Source organism: Nomascus leucogenys, chromosome 9, assembly GCF_006542625.1.
Source record: "Nomascus leucogenys isolate Asia chromosome 9, Asia_NLE_v1, whole genome shotgun sequence".
Lineage (NCBI taxonomy): Eukaryota > Metazoa > Chordata > Mammalia > Primates > Hylobatidae > Nomascus > Nomascus leucogenys.
This window is the reverse complement of record NC_044389.1, coordinates 79856541-79881012: the sequence shown is the minus strand read 5'-3', so window position 1 is coordinate 79881012 and position 24472 is coordinate 79856541. Positions and strand designations below refer to the sequence as shown.

General features: G+C 38.1%; 1 protein-coding gene and 1 pseudogene across 1 annotated transcript in view; both read left to right on the top strand.

Moving 5' to 3' along the window:
• The window catches only part of STPG2 (sperm tail PG-rich repeat containing 2), a 931943-nt gene that overhangs the window by 687057 nt on the left and 220414 nt on the right, over positions 1-24472 (top strand). The gene's annotated exons all lie outside the window — the stretch shown is intronic.
• LOC100598742 lies at positions 12911-13609 on the top strand (annotated as a pseudogene).

Sequence of the window (24472 nt, the reverse complement as noted above, 5' to 3'; positions counted from 1 at the left end):
TAGAGTGTTAAGATAGGCCTTTATATATTTTTAAAACTGTTCCTTTTAATTCAAATATATTTTGCTTAACTCCTAGGTTTTTTTTAAAAAAAAAAATTCTTCAGTGATTCCTAAGTTTGGTTTGGTGGCTTTGTTATTTATCCACTAGACAAACAATGTTTTGTTGACATAAAAAGTAGTCATTCTGAAAGCCAGTGTACATTATGATTATTTTGGTCACAGCCAGAGGGTTTGTCTCAAATACAGTTTTATTGTGTGAAAGAGATATATGATGACACATATAATATTAATTTAAATGAAAATGTAAGAAAATATTTCTTTTTTTAAATATATTATTTTTTTCTACTAGCCTACTGAACCCAAATTATTAAGCCATCCTCTACTGTGTGTTTGATTAGCTACTATAATATAAAAAATTGATTCATGAAATTAATTCAGCAGAGTTGCAAGACATTAATTCAACATACAAAAAAAAAGTTGTAATTCTATATCCTAGCAATGAACAATCCAAAAAGGAAATTAAGAAAACAATTCCATTTATAATAGCCCAAAAGAATGAAATAGAGGGAATATATTTAACCGCAAAGTTACAAGACTTGTGCATTGGCAACTAAAAAACACTGCTTAAAGATATTAAAAAGGACAAAATAAATGGAAAAATATACTGTGTTCATTGACTTGCAGACTTAATATAGTTAAAATAGTAATATTTTCTAAAATGACATACAGATTTACATAATCCATTTCAGACTTTCAATGACCTATTTTTTGCAGAAATAGAAGAGCTTATTATAAAATTCATATGGAATTGCAAGGGACTTCAAATAGCCAAAACAATCTTGAGAAGGAAGAATAAACTTACAGAACTTCATTTGTTAATTTCAAAACTTACTACAAAGCTACAGTAATCAAAAGAGCATGGTACTGACATAAGGATAGACATATAGACCAATGGAATAGAACTGAGAATCTTTGAACAAACCAATATCTGCTCAATTGATTTTTGATGAGGGTGCCAAGATAATTCAATGGGAAAAAGTAGTCTCTTTAAGAAGAGGCTATTTGGTGTTGGGACAATTGGATACTCTCAAGCAAAAGAATGAAATTGAGGCATTTTTCATATAACATACAAAAGTTAAGCAAAAATGGACCAAAGACCTAAGTGTAAGAGCTAAACCTATAAACTCTTAGAGAAAACAGAAATAAAGATTCATGACCTTGGATTTGACAGTCTTAGATATGACACCACAAACACAAGCAACCAAAGAAAAAATAGGTAAATTGGACTTATTCAAAAATTGAAACATTTATACATTAAAGGAGAGTATCAAGAAAGTGAAAAGACAACCTACATAATATGAGAAAATATTTGCATATTTTTTAATATCCAAAATATATAAAGAACCCTTACAGCTCAACAACAGAAAGACAAATAATCCTATTAAAAATTGGGTGAAGTACCTTGGGGGCTCCAGGGTAGGACTAGTACTGCTCTGATAATGTACTGGCCCTAAAATAGCATGTGGTTTATCTCCCAGGGGACTGGTGGAGAGGGAGCTACATTGTTGCAGGTATGCATGACACTTTTGTAAAGTAGAGGCCTCGTCAATAGCTGAGGCAGACCTGGCAAACAACCCTTCTATCCACCCCTTGATAGGTAGGCCTGTTTTTACTGTTACCAGTAAAGCAGCAGTTATGGGTTTAACTTGCTGCAAGGCTTGTATACTCCTAGGATCTGTTGCTCAGTTAGGGAATAGTGGATTTTAGCATCCTTCCATAGTTGTGATCAAAATCCTAGGGGAACTTCTTTCCCAATGATGGACTTGTCAGAGGGCCCTTCTGGTTCATTCAGGGATAGTGATCCCATTTGAAGACATTGATATTCCGGGAAGAGAGGAACGTAAGACTTTTCCCTGAGTCACTAGTAAATTAGCCTTCTCAAATGCTTCCTCATGTTTTTTATTCCAGCACCCACTAGATCCCTGTTTTACTAGTTGGTATAGAGCTAAATGTAGAATGAAAGCCCACCAGTATCCCAAAAAGCCTAGGAAACTTTGTTACTATTTAACTATTTTAGGTATGAAAAATTGTTGTATTTTTTCAGTTACTATGCTTGAGATAAGGCATGTCTTACCTAAGTGACCCCTAGGAAATTCACAGCTGGTCCTGGGCCATTTATTTTTTGTGGTTCAATGGCCCCTCCTCGGGATTAGAGAAGAGTGCACAAGGCATCGAGGTGTTGCTGTAGGAATGACAAGTCTTTGGAGGTTAGCATAATATCAGCAATATAATGAAACTGTTTAACCGCGTGTGGCAGTGGACTGCAAGTTAAATCTCTAGCAACTATTCCATGACAAATAGTGGGGTATGTAGGTAACCCTGGGGCAACACTTGGAATGGCCATTGATGGCCACTCCAAGGAGAAGCAAATTGGTTCTGTGAGTCAGTGTATAAAGGGATGGTAAAGAAGGCATTAGCTAAATCTACCACAGCACAAGTTAATGTGCATTATGCACCTGTGTCCACTAAAGCTAAGCTTTTCTGCTTGTTTTAGGACTCCATTAGATTTTGGATGCCACATGGGGCCTCCAGTTGCCTCCTACTGCTCACACATGAAGGCAACCTTGGCCCCAACCCTAATCTGTAAGCTGAGGAGGAGTATACCCCTGGAACACAGAGATTGAGGTTCTTTTAGGTATAGTTTCTTTTGCTCCTTCTACCTCTTTTTTTTTGATGGGGCACTAGTAAAGAGTTTAAACTGTTCATCAGGAGTTAGATCTTTCCAAAGGCAACTAATACTGCATTTGGTTGGTCTATCATTTCTTTGTCTATCCAGGAAGAAATCAGATGATACCATATTTGTTTACTAGTAATTCTAACTGCACATTTTTGACCTCCCTCTTTTGGTCCAGAAGACTCTATTTCTCTCCTTTTCCCTTTCTCTTTAATGACCAGTTAGACCTTATCTCTTCCTTTTCCCATCTTTCCAAGATGAGCTATGGCTTCTCCCTTATATTCATCTTGTCCCACAAGAGGCCTCAAGAGGGATATGAGAGGGTCATGCCACTCCCAGGGAGAATTTTGTAACAATTTGATTTTGTACATGAACGTTAGCAGCAGTATTCATATTCATATTCATGTTCAAGCAAAAGATGGAAACAACACAGATGTCAATGAACTGATGAATGGATAAACAAAATGTGGTATATCCATACAATAGAGTATTATCCAACCATAAAGTGGAATGAAGCACTGGTGCATGCTATAACATGGATGAACCTTGAAAACATTATGCTAAGGAAAAGTTTAAGACAGACACAAAAGGTCACATCTTCTATGATTCCATTTACATGAAACAGCTAGATTAGGCAAATCCATTGAGATAGAAAACAGATGAATGATTTCCAGGGTTTGGGGGTAAGGAGGAAAGAGAAGTGACTACATAATGGGTACAGGATTTATTTTGGGGTGACGAAAGTGTTCTGGAACTGGATAGTGAAAATGGTTGTTCAACATGGTGAATATACAAAACGCCACTGAGTTGTACACTTTAAAAACGTTAAAATGGTGAATTTAATGTTATTAGTCAACCTTTGAGTCTCAACCGAAATTTTGGGCCTTAGGCTGTAAGGTTAAGGTGGCTGGCCAAACAAAAAAAAAAAAGAAAAAGAAATTAAAAAATGCAAAATTGATTATTTACGTTCTTTTAAAGTTTAGTTTCTCCTTAAAGTAGAAGCTTCTTGCCAAACATTTGCAATAGGTGTGATTTTATCTTAAAATCCAAGTAAAAGAACATTTGAGGACTCTTCCCCTTTTATTACATATAATAGCATATGATGGTAATCAATTTGCTTGTTCTTTCAGAAAGTTATTTAGCTCAGTAGATACTAAGAGCTGCCACCAAATAAAAAAAATTCTATAATTGATTTAAAAGCAGTGATTTGGATCAAACAATTAGGTCTAATTATTGTATTTATTTTATTAAATTGTAAACTTACTAAAATAACGTTGGCGTATTCTCTGTCATAGATTTGTGGCAGCTGTTTCCACACTTGTTACTCCCCAAAAAATAATTTTTTCTGGTCTTTTTGCCAGTAGAATCCTAGACCTGAATGACATCAATTTAAATAGGTTATCATACGTATTCTAAACTCTTCTACCTCATTGTAGTAAAAACTGGTCCAACCCAAAGAGGCCACATCTACCCAGCAGCTTGCCTTGAAAGTGCAGATGACATGATTGTATATCTAGAAAATCCCATTGTCTCAGCCCAAAATCTCCTTAAGCTGATTAGCAACTTCAGCAAAGTCTCAGGATACAAAATCAGTGTACAAAAATCACAAGCATTCTTGTACACCAATCACAGACAAACACAGAGCCAAATCATGAGTGAACTCCCATTCACAATTGCTTCAAAGAGAATAAAATACCTAGGAATCCAACTTACAAGGGATGTGAAGGACCTCTTCAAGGAGAACTACAAACCACTGCTCAATGAAATAAAAGAGGATACAAACAAATGGAAGAACATTCCATGCTCATGGGTTGGAAGAATCAATATCGTGAAAATGGCCATACTGCCCAAAGTAATTTATAGATTCAATGCCATCCCCATCAAGCTACCAATGACTTTCTTCACAGAATTGGAAAAAACTACTTTAAAGTTCATATGGAACCAAAAAAGAGCCCGCATCGCCAAGTCAATCCTAAGCCAGAAGAACAAAGCTGGAGGCATCACGCTACCTGACTTCAAACTATACTACAAGGCTACAGTAACCAAAACAGCATGGTACTGGTACCACAACAGAGATATAGATCAATGGAACAGAACAGAGCCCTCAGAAATGATGCCGCATATCTACAACTATCTGATCTTTCACAAACCTGACAAAAACAAGAAATGGGGAAAGGATTCCCTATTTAATAAATGGTGCTGGGAAAACTGGCTAGCCATATGTAGAAAGCTGAAACTGGATCCCTTCCTTACACCTTATACAAAAATTAATTCAAAATGGATTAAAGACTTAAATGTTAGACCTAAAACCATTAAAATCCTACAAGAAAACCTAGGCAATACCATTCAGGACATAGGCATGGGCAAGGACTTCATGTCTAAAACACCAAAAGCAATGGCAACAAAAGCCAAAATTGACAAATGGGATGTAATTAAACTAAAGAGCTTCTGCACAGCAAAAGAAACTACCATCAGAGTGAACAGGCAACCTACAGAATGGGAGAAAATTTTTGCAACCTACTCATCTGACAAAGGGCTAATATCCAGAATCTACAATGAACTCAAACAAATTTACAAGAAAAGAACAAACAACCCCATCAAAAGGTGGGCAAAGGACATGAACAGACACTTCTCAGAAGAAGACATTTATGCAGCCAAAAAACACATGAAGAAATGCTCATCATCACTGGCCATCAGAGAAATGCAAATCAAAACCACAGTGAGATACCATCTCACACCAGTTAGAATGGCCATCATTAAAAAAACAGGAAACAACAGGTGCTGGAGAGGATGTGGAGAAATAGGAACACTTTTACACTGTTGGTGGGACTGTAAACTAGTTCAACCATTGTGGAAGTCAGTGTGGCGATTCCTCAGGGATCTAGAACTAGAAATACCATTTGACCCAGCCATCCTATTACTGGGTATATACCCAAAGGACTATAAATCATGCTGCTATAAAGACACATGCACACGTATGTTTATTGCGGCACTATTCACAATAGCAAAGAGTTGGAACCAACCCAAATGTCCAACAACGATAGACTGGATGAAGAAAATGTGGCACATATACACCATGGAATACTATGCAGCCATAAAAAATGATGAGTTCGTGTCCTTTGTAGGGACATGGATGAAACTGGAAAACATCATTCTCAGTAAACTATCGCAAGGACAAAAAACCAAACACCGCATGTTCTCACTCATAGGTGGGAATTGAACAATGAGAACTCATGGACACAGGAAGGGGAACATCACATTCCGGGGACTGTTGTGGGGTGGGGGGAGGGGGGAGGGACAGCATTAGGAGATATACCTAATGCTAAATGACGAGTTAATGGGTGCAGGAAATCAACATGGCACATGGATACATATGTAACAAACCTGCACATTGTGCACATGTACCCTAAAACCTAAAGTATAATAATAAAAAAAAAAAAAAAAGAAAGTGCAATCATGCTGTCTAAGCACTGGCAGCGCAATCATTGATTTTGGAATCAATGGGACACCAGAGTCACACTGGATGTCTGCTTGGCAGCCGGAAAATGGGTTAGAACATTTTAAACTTTATAAAATCAAAGCAAGTAAACATTAAATTACATAAAATCATATCTGTTTTGGCTGCTCGTATCTTAGAAGTCAGCTGAAAGCAGACATGAAATATCCAACATTCAACTTCAGGAATTTGAGAACTAGCCAGCCATCCCTGACCTTGTAGTCTAATGCCCGATTCCAGTTGAGAGCCAAGTGTTGATTTCTGCTCAAGAACTCCTTTTTAGATATTTCATTTTGAAATTTTTATCAGTTTTCAAAAACTGGAATCCTGGGTTGCAGGCTGAAATATGAGCGTATTCCCTCAAAACACTCACAGCAAAAAGCTCAGCATTGTTTTATAAGCAACAATTTGACAAATACTGAGTTTATAGCTGTGATAGTAGGTAAAATATGCTTGGTGGAATAAATGCCAAGTGGCAATTTTATCTCATAATTAAGTGACAAGGTAGATATATTAACTTTTTTCAAATTGATATGGATTTAGGTGAGATTATATTAAGTAACAGAAAATTTGTTCTTTGAATTTTTTCTAAGCAACTCCTGGCCCCCTAATGCCCCTCCACTGATGCTTTTAACTGGATTAACTTGTGAAAATAGTGGCAAATAGTAAAGAATATTTGCCCTCAGTCTTTGTGATATAGTTTAGAGAGTCAATGTTAAGTTACAATGTATTTTATTTTACTTTTGTAGATATCTCTAACGCTGAATAGCTAAAATTCCAACACGCTGTACACTATTTGTACTTAACTTTCTTTGTGGCTTTAGTTTCTTTTGACAGATGGCTGCTGCCAAGAATCAGCTTGGGTGGGGAGCTAAAGTTCCAAGAAATGTGAGAATGTGCATGCATAGCTGATATCCCTTAGGTTTTTTTTCCTGCACTCCAAATGATAAACGGAGACCTGAGCCAGAGCTCCTGCCTTCTGGGATGGCCCTTACCAATGATGGCTTTGTCTCTTGACTGAGTCCCAGGTCCCCAGTCTGTAAATCAGACATAATTTTGTCATCCCCTTTACTTCACCAAGGGATTTTAAGGATTGCAAAACCACATAGCATTTGGCAATACAAAATGCTATGGTAATGGTTAAAATGAAGAATTACCGTGTCCTGACAATGAGTAATCTACTCTCAAGGAGTAAGTTAAGCATCTGGGATGTGAATTAACTCTCTCCCACCGTCAGGGCACCATTTTTAGCTGAAGGCTGGAGGGTATAAAAACATATATTATTCTTAAATGAGGCCAAAATACTTCTGCCCTTCCCACTATACTAACATTTTATAACTAAAAATTTACAAGGAGATATTAGACAGTCTTGGCAAATTCTAAAAATTAAGTCTAGAAAGTTATTATAGCTTAATATGTAATTATTGAAGCAATCTCCAATGTTTATTCCTTTAAAATAAAATAAAATAAAATATTTTCATTCTTTCAGGTTTTCCTCCCTGAAATTTTCTTCAGACTGAAATGAACAATAATATTGCAGTTGTCCTTTGCAGCTCATTATAGCTTTATGATTTATGAATTTATACAAACTTATTTTTATTCTATTAAGTTATTATCACTACAAAGTGATATGTGTTCTTTACATTTACAATATATTTTCTGAGTTAATAATCCATTTATATTTGTTAGCTAAGGCTGCTGTAACAAAATACCAAACTAAGTGTCTTAAACAACAGAAAGTGTTGTCTCATGATCTAGAGACTAGAAAACCCAGATCAAGTTGCTGACAGAGTTGGTTCCTTCAGAGGCCTGTGAAGGAGGCTTCCTCCAGGCCTCTCTCCTAGCTGCTAGTGGTTTGTCTGCAATCTTCGAAGTTCCCGAGTTTCTTCTCCATCACCCTGATCTCTGTCTTCATCTTCACATGGTGTTCTCCCTGTGTGCATGCCTGTGTCCAGATTTCTCCTATATATGAAAACACCCAACATAATGGATTAAGGACCCCCCTTACTCCAATATGACCTCATCTTAAATTAACTAATTACATCTGCAACAACCCTATTTCTAAATAAGGTCACATTCTGAGGTAGTAGAAATTAAGACTTCAACTATGAATTTGGGGAGGGGAGACATAATTCTAATCATAACATAATTTTATTAACTCTAAATTGAATGTATTGATATAACAGGAGACCATAACTGATTACAGTTAAATTTATATTTGAGACTGTGTTTATTTTTTTACAGTCCACATTACTTTTTAGATTTTAATCATATCTCCTTTCAGATTTCACTTCTCATGTCTATAGTGTTCTCATTGATTTCATTCAGATGTCTTAGGAAAGATGCTCTTTTCTATGCCGTTTAGAGTAATTTCTGCATTTTTAGGGTCCATAGTTCCATTACCATTTTGGGGGTTACCACTTAGTACATATGTTATGCATTATCTATTCACTCCAAAATTCATAAATTCTTGAAAGCCAGGCACTTGAAGTCAAGGTTTTAATCTGTCTGGCAGTAGATATAATTCTGGGTAAGTGAGTTGCTGTATCTATAAAGAAATTAATAATGTTTTAATGGAGTTTTGGAGAGGATTAAATAAGATACTGAAAATAAAGTAGGAAACATTCTTAGCATAATGCTTGAGACTTGGCTCAGGTAATTTTCTTGTTTTTATTTCATTATTCAAAATGGCCTAGTGTTATCTGCAAATTGAATGGAAAACTATGCAGCCCTTTTTCCAGGTCATTTAACAAAATTTACATAACATTGTGTCAGTTTTTTTTTTTTTCTTCATTAGGTTGCTATACCAAATGATCCCTTCTCAAAATTTCAAATAGCTTTAAAGAATAAAGACTTTTTTTGTTGTTTTATCATTTTTTGTTTTCCTTTTGTATTAGCTGTATTTCAGCAGTACTTCTGCTCCTGCCACACATTTTTTCCTTATTCCAGAATCCAGGCTGAAAATGGAGCCTAAAGGCCTTATTGAGAACATGCTATCTTTGTGACAGAGGAAAGGAGACCAATCTAAAACCAACAGTGTACATTGCAGCTTCTGCACACAACTGACATACGATTTCTTCTACTCCCATTCCTTTGGTCAGAGCAAATCATTTGAACAAATATGGTGTAAGAGATTGGGAAGTATATTCCTTCCATAGAAAGACACTGAAAGTCACATGATAAATGTAGAAATGTTTAATCTTCCAACAGGGGAGGAGGCAGGAAATAATTTGGAACATACCACAGCCTACCACAAAAACCAATAACAATTCTGATACCTGAAAAACATCAATATTAGCAATTTTCTCTTCATAGGTGTGCCCTTTTATTTCTACTTAGGCTTTTTTGTTGTTGTTTTTAATATCTTAGAAAAACATAATCATTGTAGTCTTGAAATGACTACAATTCATTGCCCTCGTGGAAGCCTCTTCAAAAAACATCTCATCAGCATACTTTCATCCACATGCATGATTACTTTTTTCAAACTCCTAAACCAACATAATGTTTCCTTATGTGGAGATTCATATTGACTTCCCTGTAATTTATATCCAAATAATTAGTGGTCTGTTAGATATCTTTTGCTGTTGCCTACTTTGGAAAACTTCCTGACTTTTGGTAATAGTGCCCCACTTAAAAAATTACCCATTAACAAATCCAAACCAAAAATAAAATTCTTAGGATCCCCCAACCATCTGAATGGACTTTCTCCTGGGCCAGGACACTCTAAAATTTAACCTGAAAGCTGCTCAGGCCATGATGGGAAACGAGGGGGGTCGGACATGCCTCATTTACCCTCCAGCATTAACATCAACACAGACCTTAAATCTGATAAAAAATATATATATATTTACAATCTATTTCTCTGAAGTGTGCTACCTGAAGGCTTCATCTGCATGATAAAACTTTGGTCTCCACAACCTTTTATCATAACCCAGACATTCCTTTCCATTCCTTTCTATTGACAATAACTCTTTCAATCAACTGCCAATGAGGAAAATTTTGAATCTGCCTCTAAGTGTAACCTGGAGCCCTCCCTCACCCCTATCCTCCCACTTCAAATTGTCCCACCTTTCTAGACCAGATGAATGCACTCAGGATCTCCTGAGCTGTGTCATGGTTCATGGTCACTCATATCTGGCTGAGAATAAATCTCTTCAAATATTTTACAAAGTTTGACTCTTACCATCAACATCATTTTCAGTCTTCGTGTCTCATTTGGGTACTCTGCACTCTAAATTGTCACAATAATTGGTTCTTAGGCAGATATATGACTCAAATTGAGCTAATCAGAGCAAATAGATGTGAGCCTGACAACTTTTACAGGAACTATGAGGAAAGACTATCTCTCTCAGGGGCTTTATTAACTACTAAGATTCATCCCTGGAGCTACTGGTGACCCTCTGGCCACCATGAGAATATAGCTTATGTGAGAATAGTTCATATCAGAGAAATAAATTACTGACAGTGGAAGAAAAAATGAAAAGATGAACAGGATTGTTTAAGCACCTAGATACAACCTTAAATGAAGCTCAACCTCCTTAACTTCGTTTTTTGCTTAAACTGATTAGATTTCTGTCATATGCAACCAAAATGGTCTTGACTCATGTATTCAACTTTCTAGTTTTTTCTGGATTATCAGGGAGATGTGAATATATGCTTCCTGTTTTGGTCCACCCTCCCTTTTCTTCTGTAAGATTTTTGATTTGATCAAAGTCGTATAGAACTGTTTTTTATTCTTCACTCATTTGATATCAAATTAGTATAACCAAAAATTATTAAATACATCTACTTTATGATAAGAAAATTTTATTTCTGATCTTCATGATGGAAAGAAATCAAACTAATTTTAGCAATACATTATTTGCTATATATTATATTCAAGCTCTAAGAGAGTGCAGTGGCAGTATGGAATCAAGGAAAATAATAGAATTTGGAATTGTAAATTAAAGAAAATGACTGAGGTGAGTCTTCATCATTTTAGAGGTTTATTTTGTCAAGATTGAGGATGTGCCCAGGAAAAAAGGAACACAAAACCACAAGAAACATCTCTGATTCGTGCTTTTTCCAAAGAGGGTTTAGGGATGTACATATTAAAAGAGAAAGGACAAACAGTAGGTGAAAAAGAAGGAAAAAAAAAGGAAGGGTAGATAAGGTAGATAAAAGGGGCAAATAGTTTCATTTATTTTAGTCTTTGATCATTTACTGAATCCACATTTTACATGTATGAGGAGGAAGTGGGAAAATAGTTATGCATTTCTCTTGTACTCAGTGAATTTTTACATAAGTCAGCATAGAGCAGAAGAAGCCGTCAAATATGCATTTGTCTCAGTTGAATTGTGCACAGGGGAGGGTTGACTTGTAAGTCCTGTCCTTTGTCCAGTACTTGTGAAAATAAGCTGTTAACTTACACTGTCAGGGTGAAATTCAACAGAACTGTTTTAGGGAAAAGACCTTGGGTCCCACAAGGAATTGTGAGCAAATTGTGAGACAGGTATGTGGTCTTTTATCTTTGTACCTATCTATTTTGGAAGAAAATTAGAGACAGCTTTGCATGATGCAGCTCCCGGATTGACTTTTCCCTTTGGCTTAGTGAGTATGGGGTCCCAAGATTTTATTTTCCTCTCACAGAATTAATGGACATGAATTAGAAATCTGGCTCTCCTACTTATTAGCAGTGTGACCAGAGAGAATGATTTATACTTCATACATAAAATCTTAATTTTCTTATTGGGGATAATGCTAGAAATTTAACAGCTATTGTAGTGAGCAAATGAAATGGTTTTTGTGACAAATATTATAAAGTTTTATAAAAATTACCACTATTCTTACCACTGGACCAAAATGTAGTCCTAGGATTAGGAGCATTTACTTCACCCAGGAGATCATTAAAAACGCAGATTCTCAGATCCCTGTCTTACTGAGTAAGACTTTTAGAATGGTGCTCAGGAATCTATGTTTTAAGCTTTCCATGGAACACCTGTGAGAGTTACAAGTGAAAACCATATGTTAAACTTTCTATATGAATAAAAGAAGCCAGTCACCTGGATTTGCTATGATCTATGTTGGTAAGCAGCATTTAGTGAACTTAACTCCAGGTACCAATAACCTTCTTTCTAGCCACAAAGATAAAATGGACAGAGATCTTAAAAATTCAATGCATAAGATAATGGTAAATGAAATATGATAAGACACAATATGTATAATTATCAAAGAAATGATATGCTATGAGATATGAAATTAAGAAGAAAAGATAATTGCATACTACAATTTTCTCAGCGGAACATATAATTTGAGGATAAATTCCTCAAGCTATAGACAGACTTTTGGGGGGACTAAGTCAATGGGAAGGATTCCAGATGAAAGAATTATGGTGAAAACAACATATTACTGGCAAGGCCAGGAATAAGTTCAGCATCACTGGAGTGTAGAGTGCTTTGCAGGAGAAAAAAAACAAAACCAAATACACACACACACACACACACACACACAGGAACTCTTTCCCATCTTGCAAGACCGTGGGTGAAAAAGTTGAGAAGACAGATACTAAAGAGAAGAAACCCAAAGCCAAGAAGGCTGATGCTGGTGGCAAGGTGAAAAAGGGTAACCTCAAGGCTAAAAAACCCAAGAAGGGAAAGCCCCATTGCAGCCACAATCCTGTCCTTGTCAGAGGAATTGGCAGATATTCCGGATCTGCCATGTATTCCAGAAAGGCCATGTACAAGAGGAAGTACTCAGCCGCTGAATCCAAGAGTGAAAAGAAAAAGAAGGAGAAGGTTCTTGCAACTGTTACAAAACCAGTTGGTGGTGACAAGAACAGTGGTATCTGGGTGGTTAAACTTCACAAAATGCCTATATATTATCCTACTGAAGATGTGCCTCAAAAGCTGTTGAGCCACAGCAAAATACCCTTCAGTCAGCACATGAGAAAACTGTGAGCCAGCATCACCCCCTGAACCATTCTGATCATCCTCACTGGACACCACAGGGGCAAGAGGGTAGTTTTCCTGAAGCAGCTGGCTGGTGGTTTACTACTTGTGACTGGACCTCTGGTCCTCAATCGAGTTCCTCTACAAAGAATACACCAAAAATTTATCATTGCCACCTCAATCAAAATTGATATCAGCAATGTAAAAACCCCTAAACATCTTACTGAATCTTACTTCAAGAAGAAGAAACTGTGGAAGCCCAGACACCAGGAAGGTGAGATCTTCAACATAGAAAAAGAGAAATATGAGATTACAGAGCAGCGCAAAATTAATCAGAAAGCTGTAGATGCACAGATTTTACCAAAAATCAAAGCTATTCCTCAACTCCAGGGCTACCTGCGATCTGTGTTTGCCCTGACAAATGGAATTTATCCTCACAAATTGGTGTTCTAAATGTCTTAAGAAGAACCTAATTAAATATCTGACAAAAAAAGATAAGAAAAAACACAGGAAAGGATCTTGGGATGAACTAAAAATGGCTTTTGATGACAAGCAAAATTCAAATGATGTTTTTAGCAGTAAGGAATGTATAGTGGGAGAATGGAATAGTGAAAGTGCACACACATTAGAACATCATGGTTAAAAGCGTGGTTCAGATAGTTCTGCCTCAATCTGAACCCTGAATTACTATTAACTACCTGTTAATTTTAACATAAATGTAACTATTCTGTGTCAAATGTAGAGTGGGAATACTTTTGCATATATAGGTTGTTGCTCAGTTGCAGTTATTATAATCCACTCTGAATAGTTTAAGCATGAAGAGAGTTATGCAGAATGTTAAATGACCTTTGGAAGCACTGGAAGAAGAAAACAGTCTTTATAATAAATGTTTTAAAATGCTGCCCAAAGCCACATTGCAGAACTGGACCACCATGGAAAGAAATGTTTGCTCCTGCCATGATTAGGAAGCTACTGCCATATTGAGAAGTCATCGCTACATCTCTCAGGTCCAGCGTCACAAAATATCTGCCATACCGTACAACAGAAAAATGGAGACTTCGAGTTCTGTATGTCTCTTGACTTCATTCAGTTTTGATTCAAGTTTTGCATGAACACATGGGAACAATGCACAAAGTGACACCTGCAACCTGGGCTGGAATAGTCTGGGTAATGTGGCGTTTAGCTTGCCTACCTCAGCCCAGGAAGGCACGGTGGGAAAAAGTTAGAATAAACTTTGAAGGAACCAATCTACATTATCATCTTCTAATTCCCAGAATTACTGTGAGGATTAGATTAAATTCTCTGTATCAAGCTTTCAGGATGACACAGAATATGCAGGATATAATAGATGCTCAGGAAGTGGTAGCTTATACAAGATTTTAGGATCACAGTTTTGAATAAAAAGAAAAAAAGCAATGGAGCCATTTAGAAGACAATTTCTGCAATTTAGAGTAGAAATAATGACACAGAATGGAAATGAAGGTTGTACATATGAACAAATGAATAGATACTCATGTTATTTCAAAGGCATCATGGACTGGACTCCATGACAGAATGTAACTGGTAGTTGCAAAGTTGATTGTTCAGATTGCTAGTGATTTTCAGTATGAGGCTACTTGTTTTATTTCAAGATGGATGCTGGAAAGGGAGCCAAATCAGTTTCAAATGCCACAATTGATTGTCCATAGCCATTTTGTGTTCTTAGAACTAAAAATTGTTGGGACAGACATCTGAAGAGTTGGTATCAATTTGGCATTCTCTCTGAAACAGTAAATCTCAATAAATACGTCCTAGATGGGTCTTTTGTAACCTAAATGGGTCCTAGATGGGTTGTTTGAACACCTAAATAGTGCTTACTGTAATAAGAAATGAAATCAATACACTTTTTAAATTGTATAAGCTCAAAATATCTCCATTTTAAGGTAGAAGAAATTATTAGTAGAAGCGCTTTAGACCTATTTTCTGCAAGGGATTTATTTCCCTGAAACATGACTACTAGCGAGACCAAAAAATGTGTTAAGTCCAAATGCTCAGTAGGACATCCAACTTAACCATGTCATAAAATCTTTCAGGAAGCCAGCAATAGAGTTCTCAGTGTTTTCTTACAGTTTACAAGGGAGAAACAATCATTCACTTAGCACCTTGTTCATGTACTTAGTACATGAATAATGCTAGTTATTCTCTGATCGCTAGTCAGAGTCTTTGGCTCTCAATCTTCTGCTGACTTCTATTTAGAGCTTTTTCTTTTTTCCTTTCTTCCATTCACATACAAACAATGCAGGCTAGTTACCTTAACTAATGTCTTTTACTGATCACTGATTTCTGTCTGCCTCAAGGAATGTTTAGTTAGTGCAAAGTACACTTAGTGCATCTGGTTACCCTGACTCATCCTCTGAAGAATGCTGATTCCTCAGGTGTGTCTCCAAGACTTTTATTTGAGATGGTTCTAACCTCTGAACTCCCAAGTATGTGGGCCAGGTTAGAGGAGCATTACATCTTTTCTCTTAAGAGCGTTCATTTTAGAAGCAATGAGAAGTAAATTCTCCTTTTCTATACATGTTTTCCTCTTCTACGTAGAAAAAAATATAGTCAGAATTAGCTTAATGATGAAAATTTTAGATGTTATGTGAAAGATAAGAAAATGTTTATATTGCATCAATAAGTTATTTAATTACTTAAATAATTACTTATAATTACTTAATTACTTATAATATGTTATAGAAAAACATAAAATATAATACAAATAAGAAAATTAACACGTATTGAACACTTCCTATATACCAGGTATCATGTGGACCACTTTACATATATTCTCTCAATTATTCCTTTTAACAATCATGTATGTGAGAGACTATTATCTTCATTTTATAAACAAGCCAACTGCAGATCAGAGATTAAGAAACTAGTCCAGTGTTTCACACATGCAGCTAGGAAGAGCAGTTCAGATATTCAAATCAGGCAGCCTGATTCCAGTTTCAGGGGAAATTGTGTGTGTGTGTGTGTGTGTGTGTGTGTGTGTGTGTGTGTGTGTAATGTGAACTAAGATCTTAATTTCTTAATGCTAATATGAAATTGATTCAGTAAGCAGTTTCTCAGGAAAAGCAAATACTAAATGTCACAACAGATGGAGTGCTAGTTTGTTGTCTTATTCTGCCCTTTGGATGTTTCAAACTGCCGTTTCCTGCTTCAAAATATCAGTTAGGAAAGTCAAAGTTACAAAAAGTGAAAACGAAAGAATAGAACCAATAAAGGACAAGTCTATCAGAAGAACACATTTAGGAGACTCTTCAATAAGGGAATGGAAAAGGAATATTGTTTTTCTCTAAACTACTTTTTTTTTTTTTTTTTTTTTTGAGACAGAATCTTTCTCTGTCGGCCAGGCTGGAGTGCAATGGCACAATCTCGGCTCACGGCAACCTCCGCTTCCCAGGCTCAAGCAATTCTCCTGCCTCAGACAACTGAGTAGCTGGGATTATAGGTGTGTGCCACCACGCCGAGCTAATTTTTGTATTTTTAGTAGAGACGGGGTTTCACCATGTTGGCCAGGCTGGTCTCAAACTCCTGACCTCAGGTAATCCACCTGCCTCGGCCTCCCAAAGTGCTGGGATTACAAGTGTGAGCCACCGCGCCCAGCCTCTCTAAACTACTTTTTAAAGACCAAGAGTCTTTGGTCATTACTGGCAAGATGGCCAAATAGGAACAGCTGTGGTCTGCAGGTCCGAGTGAGATCGATGCAGAAGGCAGGTGATTTCTGCATTTCCAACTGAGGTACCCAGTTCCTCTCACTGGGACTGGGTAGACAGTTGGTGTAGCCCAAGGAGGGTGAGCTCAAGCAGGGTGGGGCGTTGCCTCACCTGGGAAGTGCAAGGGGTTGGGGAATTCCCTCTATTAGCCAAGGGAAGCCATTAGGGACTGTACCATGCACTCCAGAACAGATACTGCACTTTTCCCATGGTCTTCTCAACCCACAGACCAGGAGATTCCCTCTGGTGCCTACGCCACCAGGGCCCTGGGTTTCCAGCACAAAACTGGGCAGCCATTTGGGCAGACACTGAGCTAGCTGCTTTTTTTTTTTCATACCTCAGTGGCACCAGGAACGCCAGAGAGACAGAACCACTTACTCCCCTGGAAAGGGGGCTGAAGCCCGGGAGCCAAGTGGTCTGGCTCAGTGCATCCCACCCCCACAGAACCCAGCAAGCTAAGATCCACTGGCTTGAAATTCTTGCTGCAAGCACAGCAGTCTGAGCTCGACCTGGGATGCTCAAGCTTGGTGGGGGGAGGGGCATCTGCCGTTGCTGAGGCTGAGGCTTGGGTAGGCGGTTTTACCCTCACAGTGTAAACAAAGCCCCCAGGAAGTTCTAACTGGGCAGAGCCCACCGCAACTCAGCAAGGCCACTGTGGCCAGACTGCCTCTCTAGATAGGTTCCCTCCTGTCTGGGCAGGGCATCTCTGAAAGAAAGGCAGCAGCCCCAGTTAGGGACTTAGAGATAAAACCTGCACCTCCCTGGGATAGAGCAACTGGGGGAAGGGGTGGTTGTGGGCGCGGCTTCAGCTGACTTAAATGTCCCTGCCTGGAAGCTCTGAAGAGAGCAGTAGATCTCCCAGCACAGCGTTCAAGTTCTGATGATGGACAGACTGCCTCCTCAAGTGGGTGGGTCCCTGACCCCCTTGGATCCTGATGGGGAGACACCTCCCAGTAGGGGCCGACAGACACCTCATACAGGAGAGCTCTGGCTGGCATCTGGCAGGTGCCCATCTGGGACAAAGCTTCCAGAGAAAGTAACAGGCAGCAATCTTTGCTGTTCTGCAGCCTCCACCAGTGATACCCAGGCAAACAGGGTCTGGAGAGGACCTCCAGCAAACTTCAGCAGACCTGCCGCAGAGGGGTCTGACTGTTAGAAGGAAAACTAACAAACAGAAAGGAAAAGTATCAACATCACCAAAAAGGATGGCCACTCAGAGACCCACTCTGAAGGTCAGTGACTTCAAAGACCAAAGGTAGATAAATCCACGAAGATGGGAGAAAGCAGCACAAAAAGGCTGAAAAGTCCAAAACCCAGAATGCCTCTTCTCTTTCAAAGGATCACAACTTCTCACCAGAAAGGAAACAAAACTAGATAGAGAATGAGTTTGACGAATAGACAGAAGTAAGCTTCAGAAGGTGGGTAATAACAAACTACTCTGAGCTAAAGGAGCATGTGCTAACCCAATGCAAGAAAGTTAAGAACCTTGAAAAAAGGTTAGAGGAATTGCTAACTAGAATAACCAGTTTAGAGAAGAACGTAAATGACCTGCTGGAGCTGAAAAACGCAGCACAAGAACTTCGTGAAGCATACACAAGTATCAATAGCTGAATCGATCAAGCAGAAGAAAGGATATCAGAGACTGAAGATCAACTCAATGAAACAAAGCGGGAAGACAAGATTAGAGAAAAAAGAGTGAAAAGAGACGAACAAAGCCCCCAAGAAATATGGGACTATGCGAAAAGACCAAATCTACGTTTGATTGGTGTACCTGAAAGTGACAGAGAGAATGGAACCCAGTTGGAAAACACTCTTCAGGATGTTATCAAGGAGAACTTCTCCAACCTAGCAAGGCAGGCCAACATTCAAATTCAGGAAATACAGAGACCACCACAAAGATACTCCTCGAGAAGAGCATCCCCAAGACACATAATCATCAGATTCAATAAGGTTGAAATGAAGGAAAAAAATGTTAAGGGCAGCCAGAGAGAAAGGTCAGGTTACCCACAAAGCCCATCAGACTAACAGCAGATCTATCTGCAGAAACCCTACAAGCCAGAAGAGAATGGGGGCCAACATTAAACATTCTTAAAGAAAAGAATTTTCAACCCAGAATTTCATATCCAGCCAAAATAAGCTTCATAAGTGAAGGAGAAATAAAATCCTTTACAGACAGGCAAATGCTGAGAGATTTTGTCACCACCAGGCCTGCCTTACAAGAGCTCCTGAAGGAAGCACTATACATAGAAAGGAACAACTTGTACCAGCCACTGCAAAAACATGCCAAATTGCAAAGACCATCGATGCTAGGAAGAAACTGCATCAACTAACAAGCAAAATAACCAGCTGACATCATAATGACAGGATCAGATTCACACATAACAATATTAACCTTAGATATAAATGGACTGAGTGCCCCAATTAAAAGACACAGACTGGCAAATTTGGTAAAGAGTCAAGACCCATTGGTGTGCTGTATTCAGGAGACCCATCTCATGTGCAGAGACACACATAGGCTCAAAATAAAGGGATGGAGGAATATTTACCAAGCAAATGGAAAGCAAAAAAAAAAAAAAAAAAAAAAAAAAAAAAAGCAGTGGTTGCAATCCTAGTCTCTGATGAAATGGACTTTAAACCAACAAAGATCAAAAGAGACAAGGGCATTACATAATGGTAAAGGGATCAATGCAACAAGAAGAGCCAACTATCCTAAATATATATGCACTCAATATAGGAGCACCCAGATTCATAAAGCAAGTTCTTAGAGACCTACAAAGAGACTTAGACTCCCACACAATAATAGTGGGAAAATATAACACCCCACTGTCAATATTAGACAGATCAATGAGAGGGAAAATTAACAAGGACATCCAGGGCTTGAACTCAGCTCTGGACCAAGTGGAACTAATAGATATCTACAGAACTCCCCACCACAAATCAACAGAATATATGTTCTTCTCAGCACCACGTCACACTTATTCTAAAATTGACCACATAATTGGAAGTAAAACACTCCTTAGCAAATGCAAAAGAATGGAAATCATAACAGCCTGTCAGACCACAGTGCAGTCAAATTAGAAATCAGGATTAAGAAACTCACTCAAAACCACACAACTACATGGAAACTGAACAACCTGCTCCTGAATGACTACTGGGTAAATAATGAAATGAAGGCAGAAATAAAGATGTCCTTTGAAACCAATGAAAACCAAGACACAACGTACCAGAATCTCTGGGACACATTCAAAGCAGTGTGTAGAGGGAAATTTATAGCACTAAATGCCCACAAGAGAAAGCAGGAAAGATCTAAAATCGACACCCTACCATCACAATTAAAAGAACTAGAGGAGCAAGAGCAAACAAATTCAAAAGCTGTCAGAAGACAAGAAATAACTAAGATCAGAGCAGAACTGAAGGAGATAGTGGCACAAAAAACCCTTCAAAAAATCAATGAATCCAGGAACTGGTTTTTTGAAAGATCAGCAAAATAGATAAACCACTAGCCAGACTAATAAAGAAGAAAAGAGAGAAGATTCAAATCGATGCAATAAAAAATGATAACGGGGCTGTCACCACCGATCCCTCAGAAATACAAACTACTATTAGAGAATACTGTAAACACCTCTATGCAAATAAACTAGAAAATCTAGAAGAAATGGATAAATGCCTTGACGCATACACCCTCCCAAGACTAAACCAGGAAGAAGACAAATCCCTGAATAGACCAATAACAAGTTCTGAAATTGAGGTAGCAATTAATAGCCTACCAACCAAAACAAGTCCAGGACCAGACGGATTCACAACCGAATTCTACCAGAGGTACAAAGAGGAGCTGGTACCATTCCTTCTGAAACTATTCCATACAACAGAAAAACAGGGAATCCTCCCTAACTCATTTTATGAGGCCAACATCATCCTGATACCAAAACCTGGCAGAGACACAACAAAAAAAGAAAATTTCAGGCCAGTATCCCTGCTAAACATCCATGAGAATATCCTGAATAAAATACTGAGAAACCAAATCCAGCAGCACATCAAAAAGCTTATCCACCAGGATCAAGTCAGCTTCATCCCTGGGATATAAGGCTGGTTCAACATAAGCAAATCAATAAACGTATCCATCACATAAACAGAACCAATGACAAAAACCACATGATTATCTCAATAGATGCAGAAAAGGCCTTTCATAAAATTTCAACAGCCCTTCATGCTAAACTCTCTCAATAAACTAGGTATTGATGGAGCACATCTCAAAATTATAAGAGCTCTTTGTGACCAACCCACAGCCAATATCATGCTGAATGGGCAAAAACTGGAAGCATTCCCTTTGAAAACTGGCACAAGTCAAGGATGCCCTCTCTCACCACTCCTATTCAACATAGTATTGGAAGTTCTGGCCAGGGCAATCAGGCAAGAGGAAGAAAGATAGGATATTCAATTAGGAAAAGAGGAAGTCAAATTGTCTCTGTTTGCAGATGACGTGATTGTATATTTAGAAAACCCCATCATCAGAGCCCAAAATCTCCTTAAGCTGATGAGCAACTTTAACCAAGCCTCAGGATACAAAATCAATGTGCAAAAATCACCAGCATTCCTATACACCAATAACTGAAAACGGAGAGCCAAATCATGAGTGAACTCCCATTCACAATTGCTACAAAGAGAATAAAATGGCTAGCGATACAACTTACAAGGGATGTGTAGGACCTCTTCAAGAGAATTACAAACCACTGCTCAAGGAAATAAGAGAGGCCACAAACAAATCGAAGACATTCTATGCTCATAGATAGGAAGAATCAATATCCTGAAAATGGCCATACTGCCCAAAGTAATTTATAGATTCAATGCTATCCCCATCAAGCTACCCTTGACTTTCTTCACAGAATTGGAAAAAAACTACTTTAAATTTCATATGGAACCAAAAAAGAGCATGCATAGCCAAGACAATCCTAAGCAAAAAGAACAAAGCTGGAGGCATCAGCTACCTGACTTCAAACTATATTGCAAGGCTACAGTAACAAAAACAGCATTGTACTGGTACCAAAACAGATATATAGACCAGAAATAATGCCACACATCTACAACCAGCTGAACTTTGAGAAACCTGACAAAAATAAGCAACGGCAAAAGGATTCCCTATTTAATAAATGGTGTTGGGAACACTGGCTAGCTATATGCAGAAAGCTGAAACTGGATCCCTTCCTTGCACCTTATGGAAAAATTAACCCAAGATGGATTAAAGACTTAAATGCAAGTCTTAAAACCATAAAAACCCTAGAAGAAGACCTAGGCAATACCATTCAGGACATAGGCATGGGCAAAGACTTCATGACTAAAACACCAAAAGCAATGGCAACAAAAGCCAAAATTGATAGAGTGAACAGGCAACCTACAGAATGGGAGAAAAAGTTTGCAATCTATCCATCTGACAAAGGGCTAATATCCAGAATCTACAAAGAACTCAAACAAATTTATAAAAATAAAACAACCCCCTCAAAAAGTGAGCAAAGGGTATAAAGAGACACTTCTCAAAAGAAGACATTTATGTGCCCAACAAACATATGAATAAAAGCTCATCATCACTGGCCATTAGATAAATGCAAATGAAAACCACAATCAGATACCATCTCACACCAGTTAGAATGGTGATCATTAAAATGTCAGGAAACAACACATGCTGGAGAGGATGTGAAGAAATTGGAACACTTTTGCACTGTTGGTAGGAATGTAAGTTAGTTCAACCTTTGTGGAAGACAGTGTGGTGATTCCTCAAGGATCTAGAACTAGAAATACCATTTGACCCAGCAATCCCATTACTGAGTATATACCCAAAGGATTATAAATCATTTTACAATAAGGGCACATGCACATGTATGTTTATTGTGGCACTGTTCACAATAGCAAAGAATTGGAACCAACCTAAATGCCCAACAATGATAGACCGGATATACACCATGAAATACTATGCAGCTGTAAAAAAGGATGTGTTCCTGTCCTTTGCAGGGACATGGATGTAGCTGGAAGCCATTATTCTCAGCAAACGAACACAAGAACAGAAAACCAGATACTGCCTGTTCTCACTCACAATTGGGAGTTGAACAATGAGAACACATGGACATAGGGAGGGAAACATCATACACCGGGCCCTTTCAGGGGTTGGGGGGGCTAGGGGAGGGATAGCATTAGGAGAAATACCTAATGTAGATGATGGGTTGATGGGTGCAGCAAATCACCATGGCATGTATATACCTATGTAACAAACCTGCACGTTCTGCACATGTACCCCAGAATTTAAAGTATAGTAATAAAAAAAAAACAAGAGTTTTAAGGGTAAAAAATTTGTTTATCCCATTCTTTATGCAGAATTTTGTAATATGTGTTGCAATATAATGTAGCATACATTAGCAGCTCCTGCATTTGAAGAATTCAGATACTTAACTATCAGTTCTTTGCTTTTCTTTCCTTATTTCATATTTAATCACAGGTAGTGAGAAAGCAATAAATTGAGGCCAATGAAATGCCTACTCAAAACCTCTGGCCAAGCAGAGCAATTTCCAGCATATTCAGCACTCCTAGAATTAATATGGACACTTTAAAACAAAGAGACACATGAGCTACCAGCCAGCATCTTAGGCTTCATTCCACCAAACTATTCTTATAACCTCTAGTGGTCACTACCAGAGAAGGCATCTGTGCAACTTCCCTTTGATTTCTTGCCATTTCCAGGTTTTGCAGTAGTTCATGGCAGCTTAGCAAGGTAAAGGCTTTGTCTGATTAAATCCTAGGCTTCTTTTTGTTTCTCTTTGGCCCAACTTATGACAGTGAAGCCAGCTTGAAGGGCCCAGCCTGGCAGGGTACATCCCCAGTGATTTATGCAGTGTCACTTTCTTGATGATTAACCTAAATAAATCATGCTGGTCCTTTCAGCAGTGATATCGCTGCCCTTTATATGCTTATCAATTTTCAGGGCAAGGAGAAATCAGCCCAGTTCTCCCACTGATCTTGTGAAGAAAATTGTACCTCATAGCAAGGATTCTACTGATAAACAATGAACACTACAAATAACTTACTGGTTTACTTTTTAATCAATAAAGTTTCCCACAATGCATTATTCTAGCAATCGGCCTAAATCACTGTGCCTATAACTGTTGTTTTCAAAACCTTTTAATCTAATTGGAAAATCTTCCTTTGTACTAGTAATAAACACTCAATAAACTGTCTGCACCTAATTGAGCTATAGTAATTTATGGGTACTCCCTCCTGTTTTTCCCCTCTTTAATCAGAGAGACCACTTTATGTCTTTAACTAATGAATTCTAAGAATCCACCCAGTAGATCTGATCAAATGTCACTAGTGAATAAATCTTCATTAACACTGGCAGGTTCTGAACCTGGTCTCCATCTTGGTTTAATTATTGTCTCACAACTGTACTCTCATCAGGTTTTCTCCATTTCTTCAAATAATGCCTTCATCACCAGATCTACTTGTAAAGCACAACCCCCTGCAGTCAAGAGTCTTTACCAGTCCTAGGAATGAAAGCAGGGCCGACTCACTAGTATAATCAAGACCACGT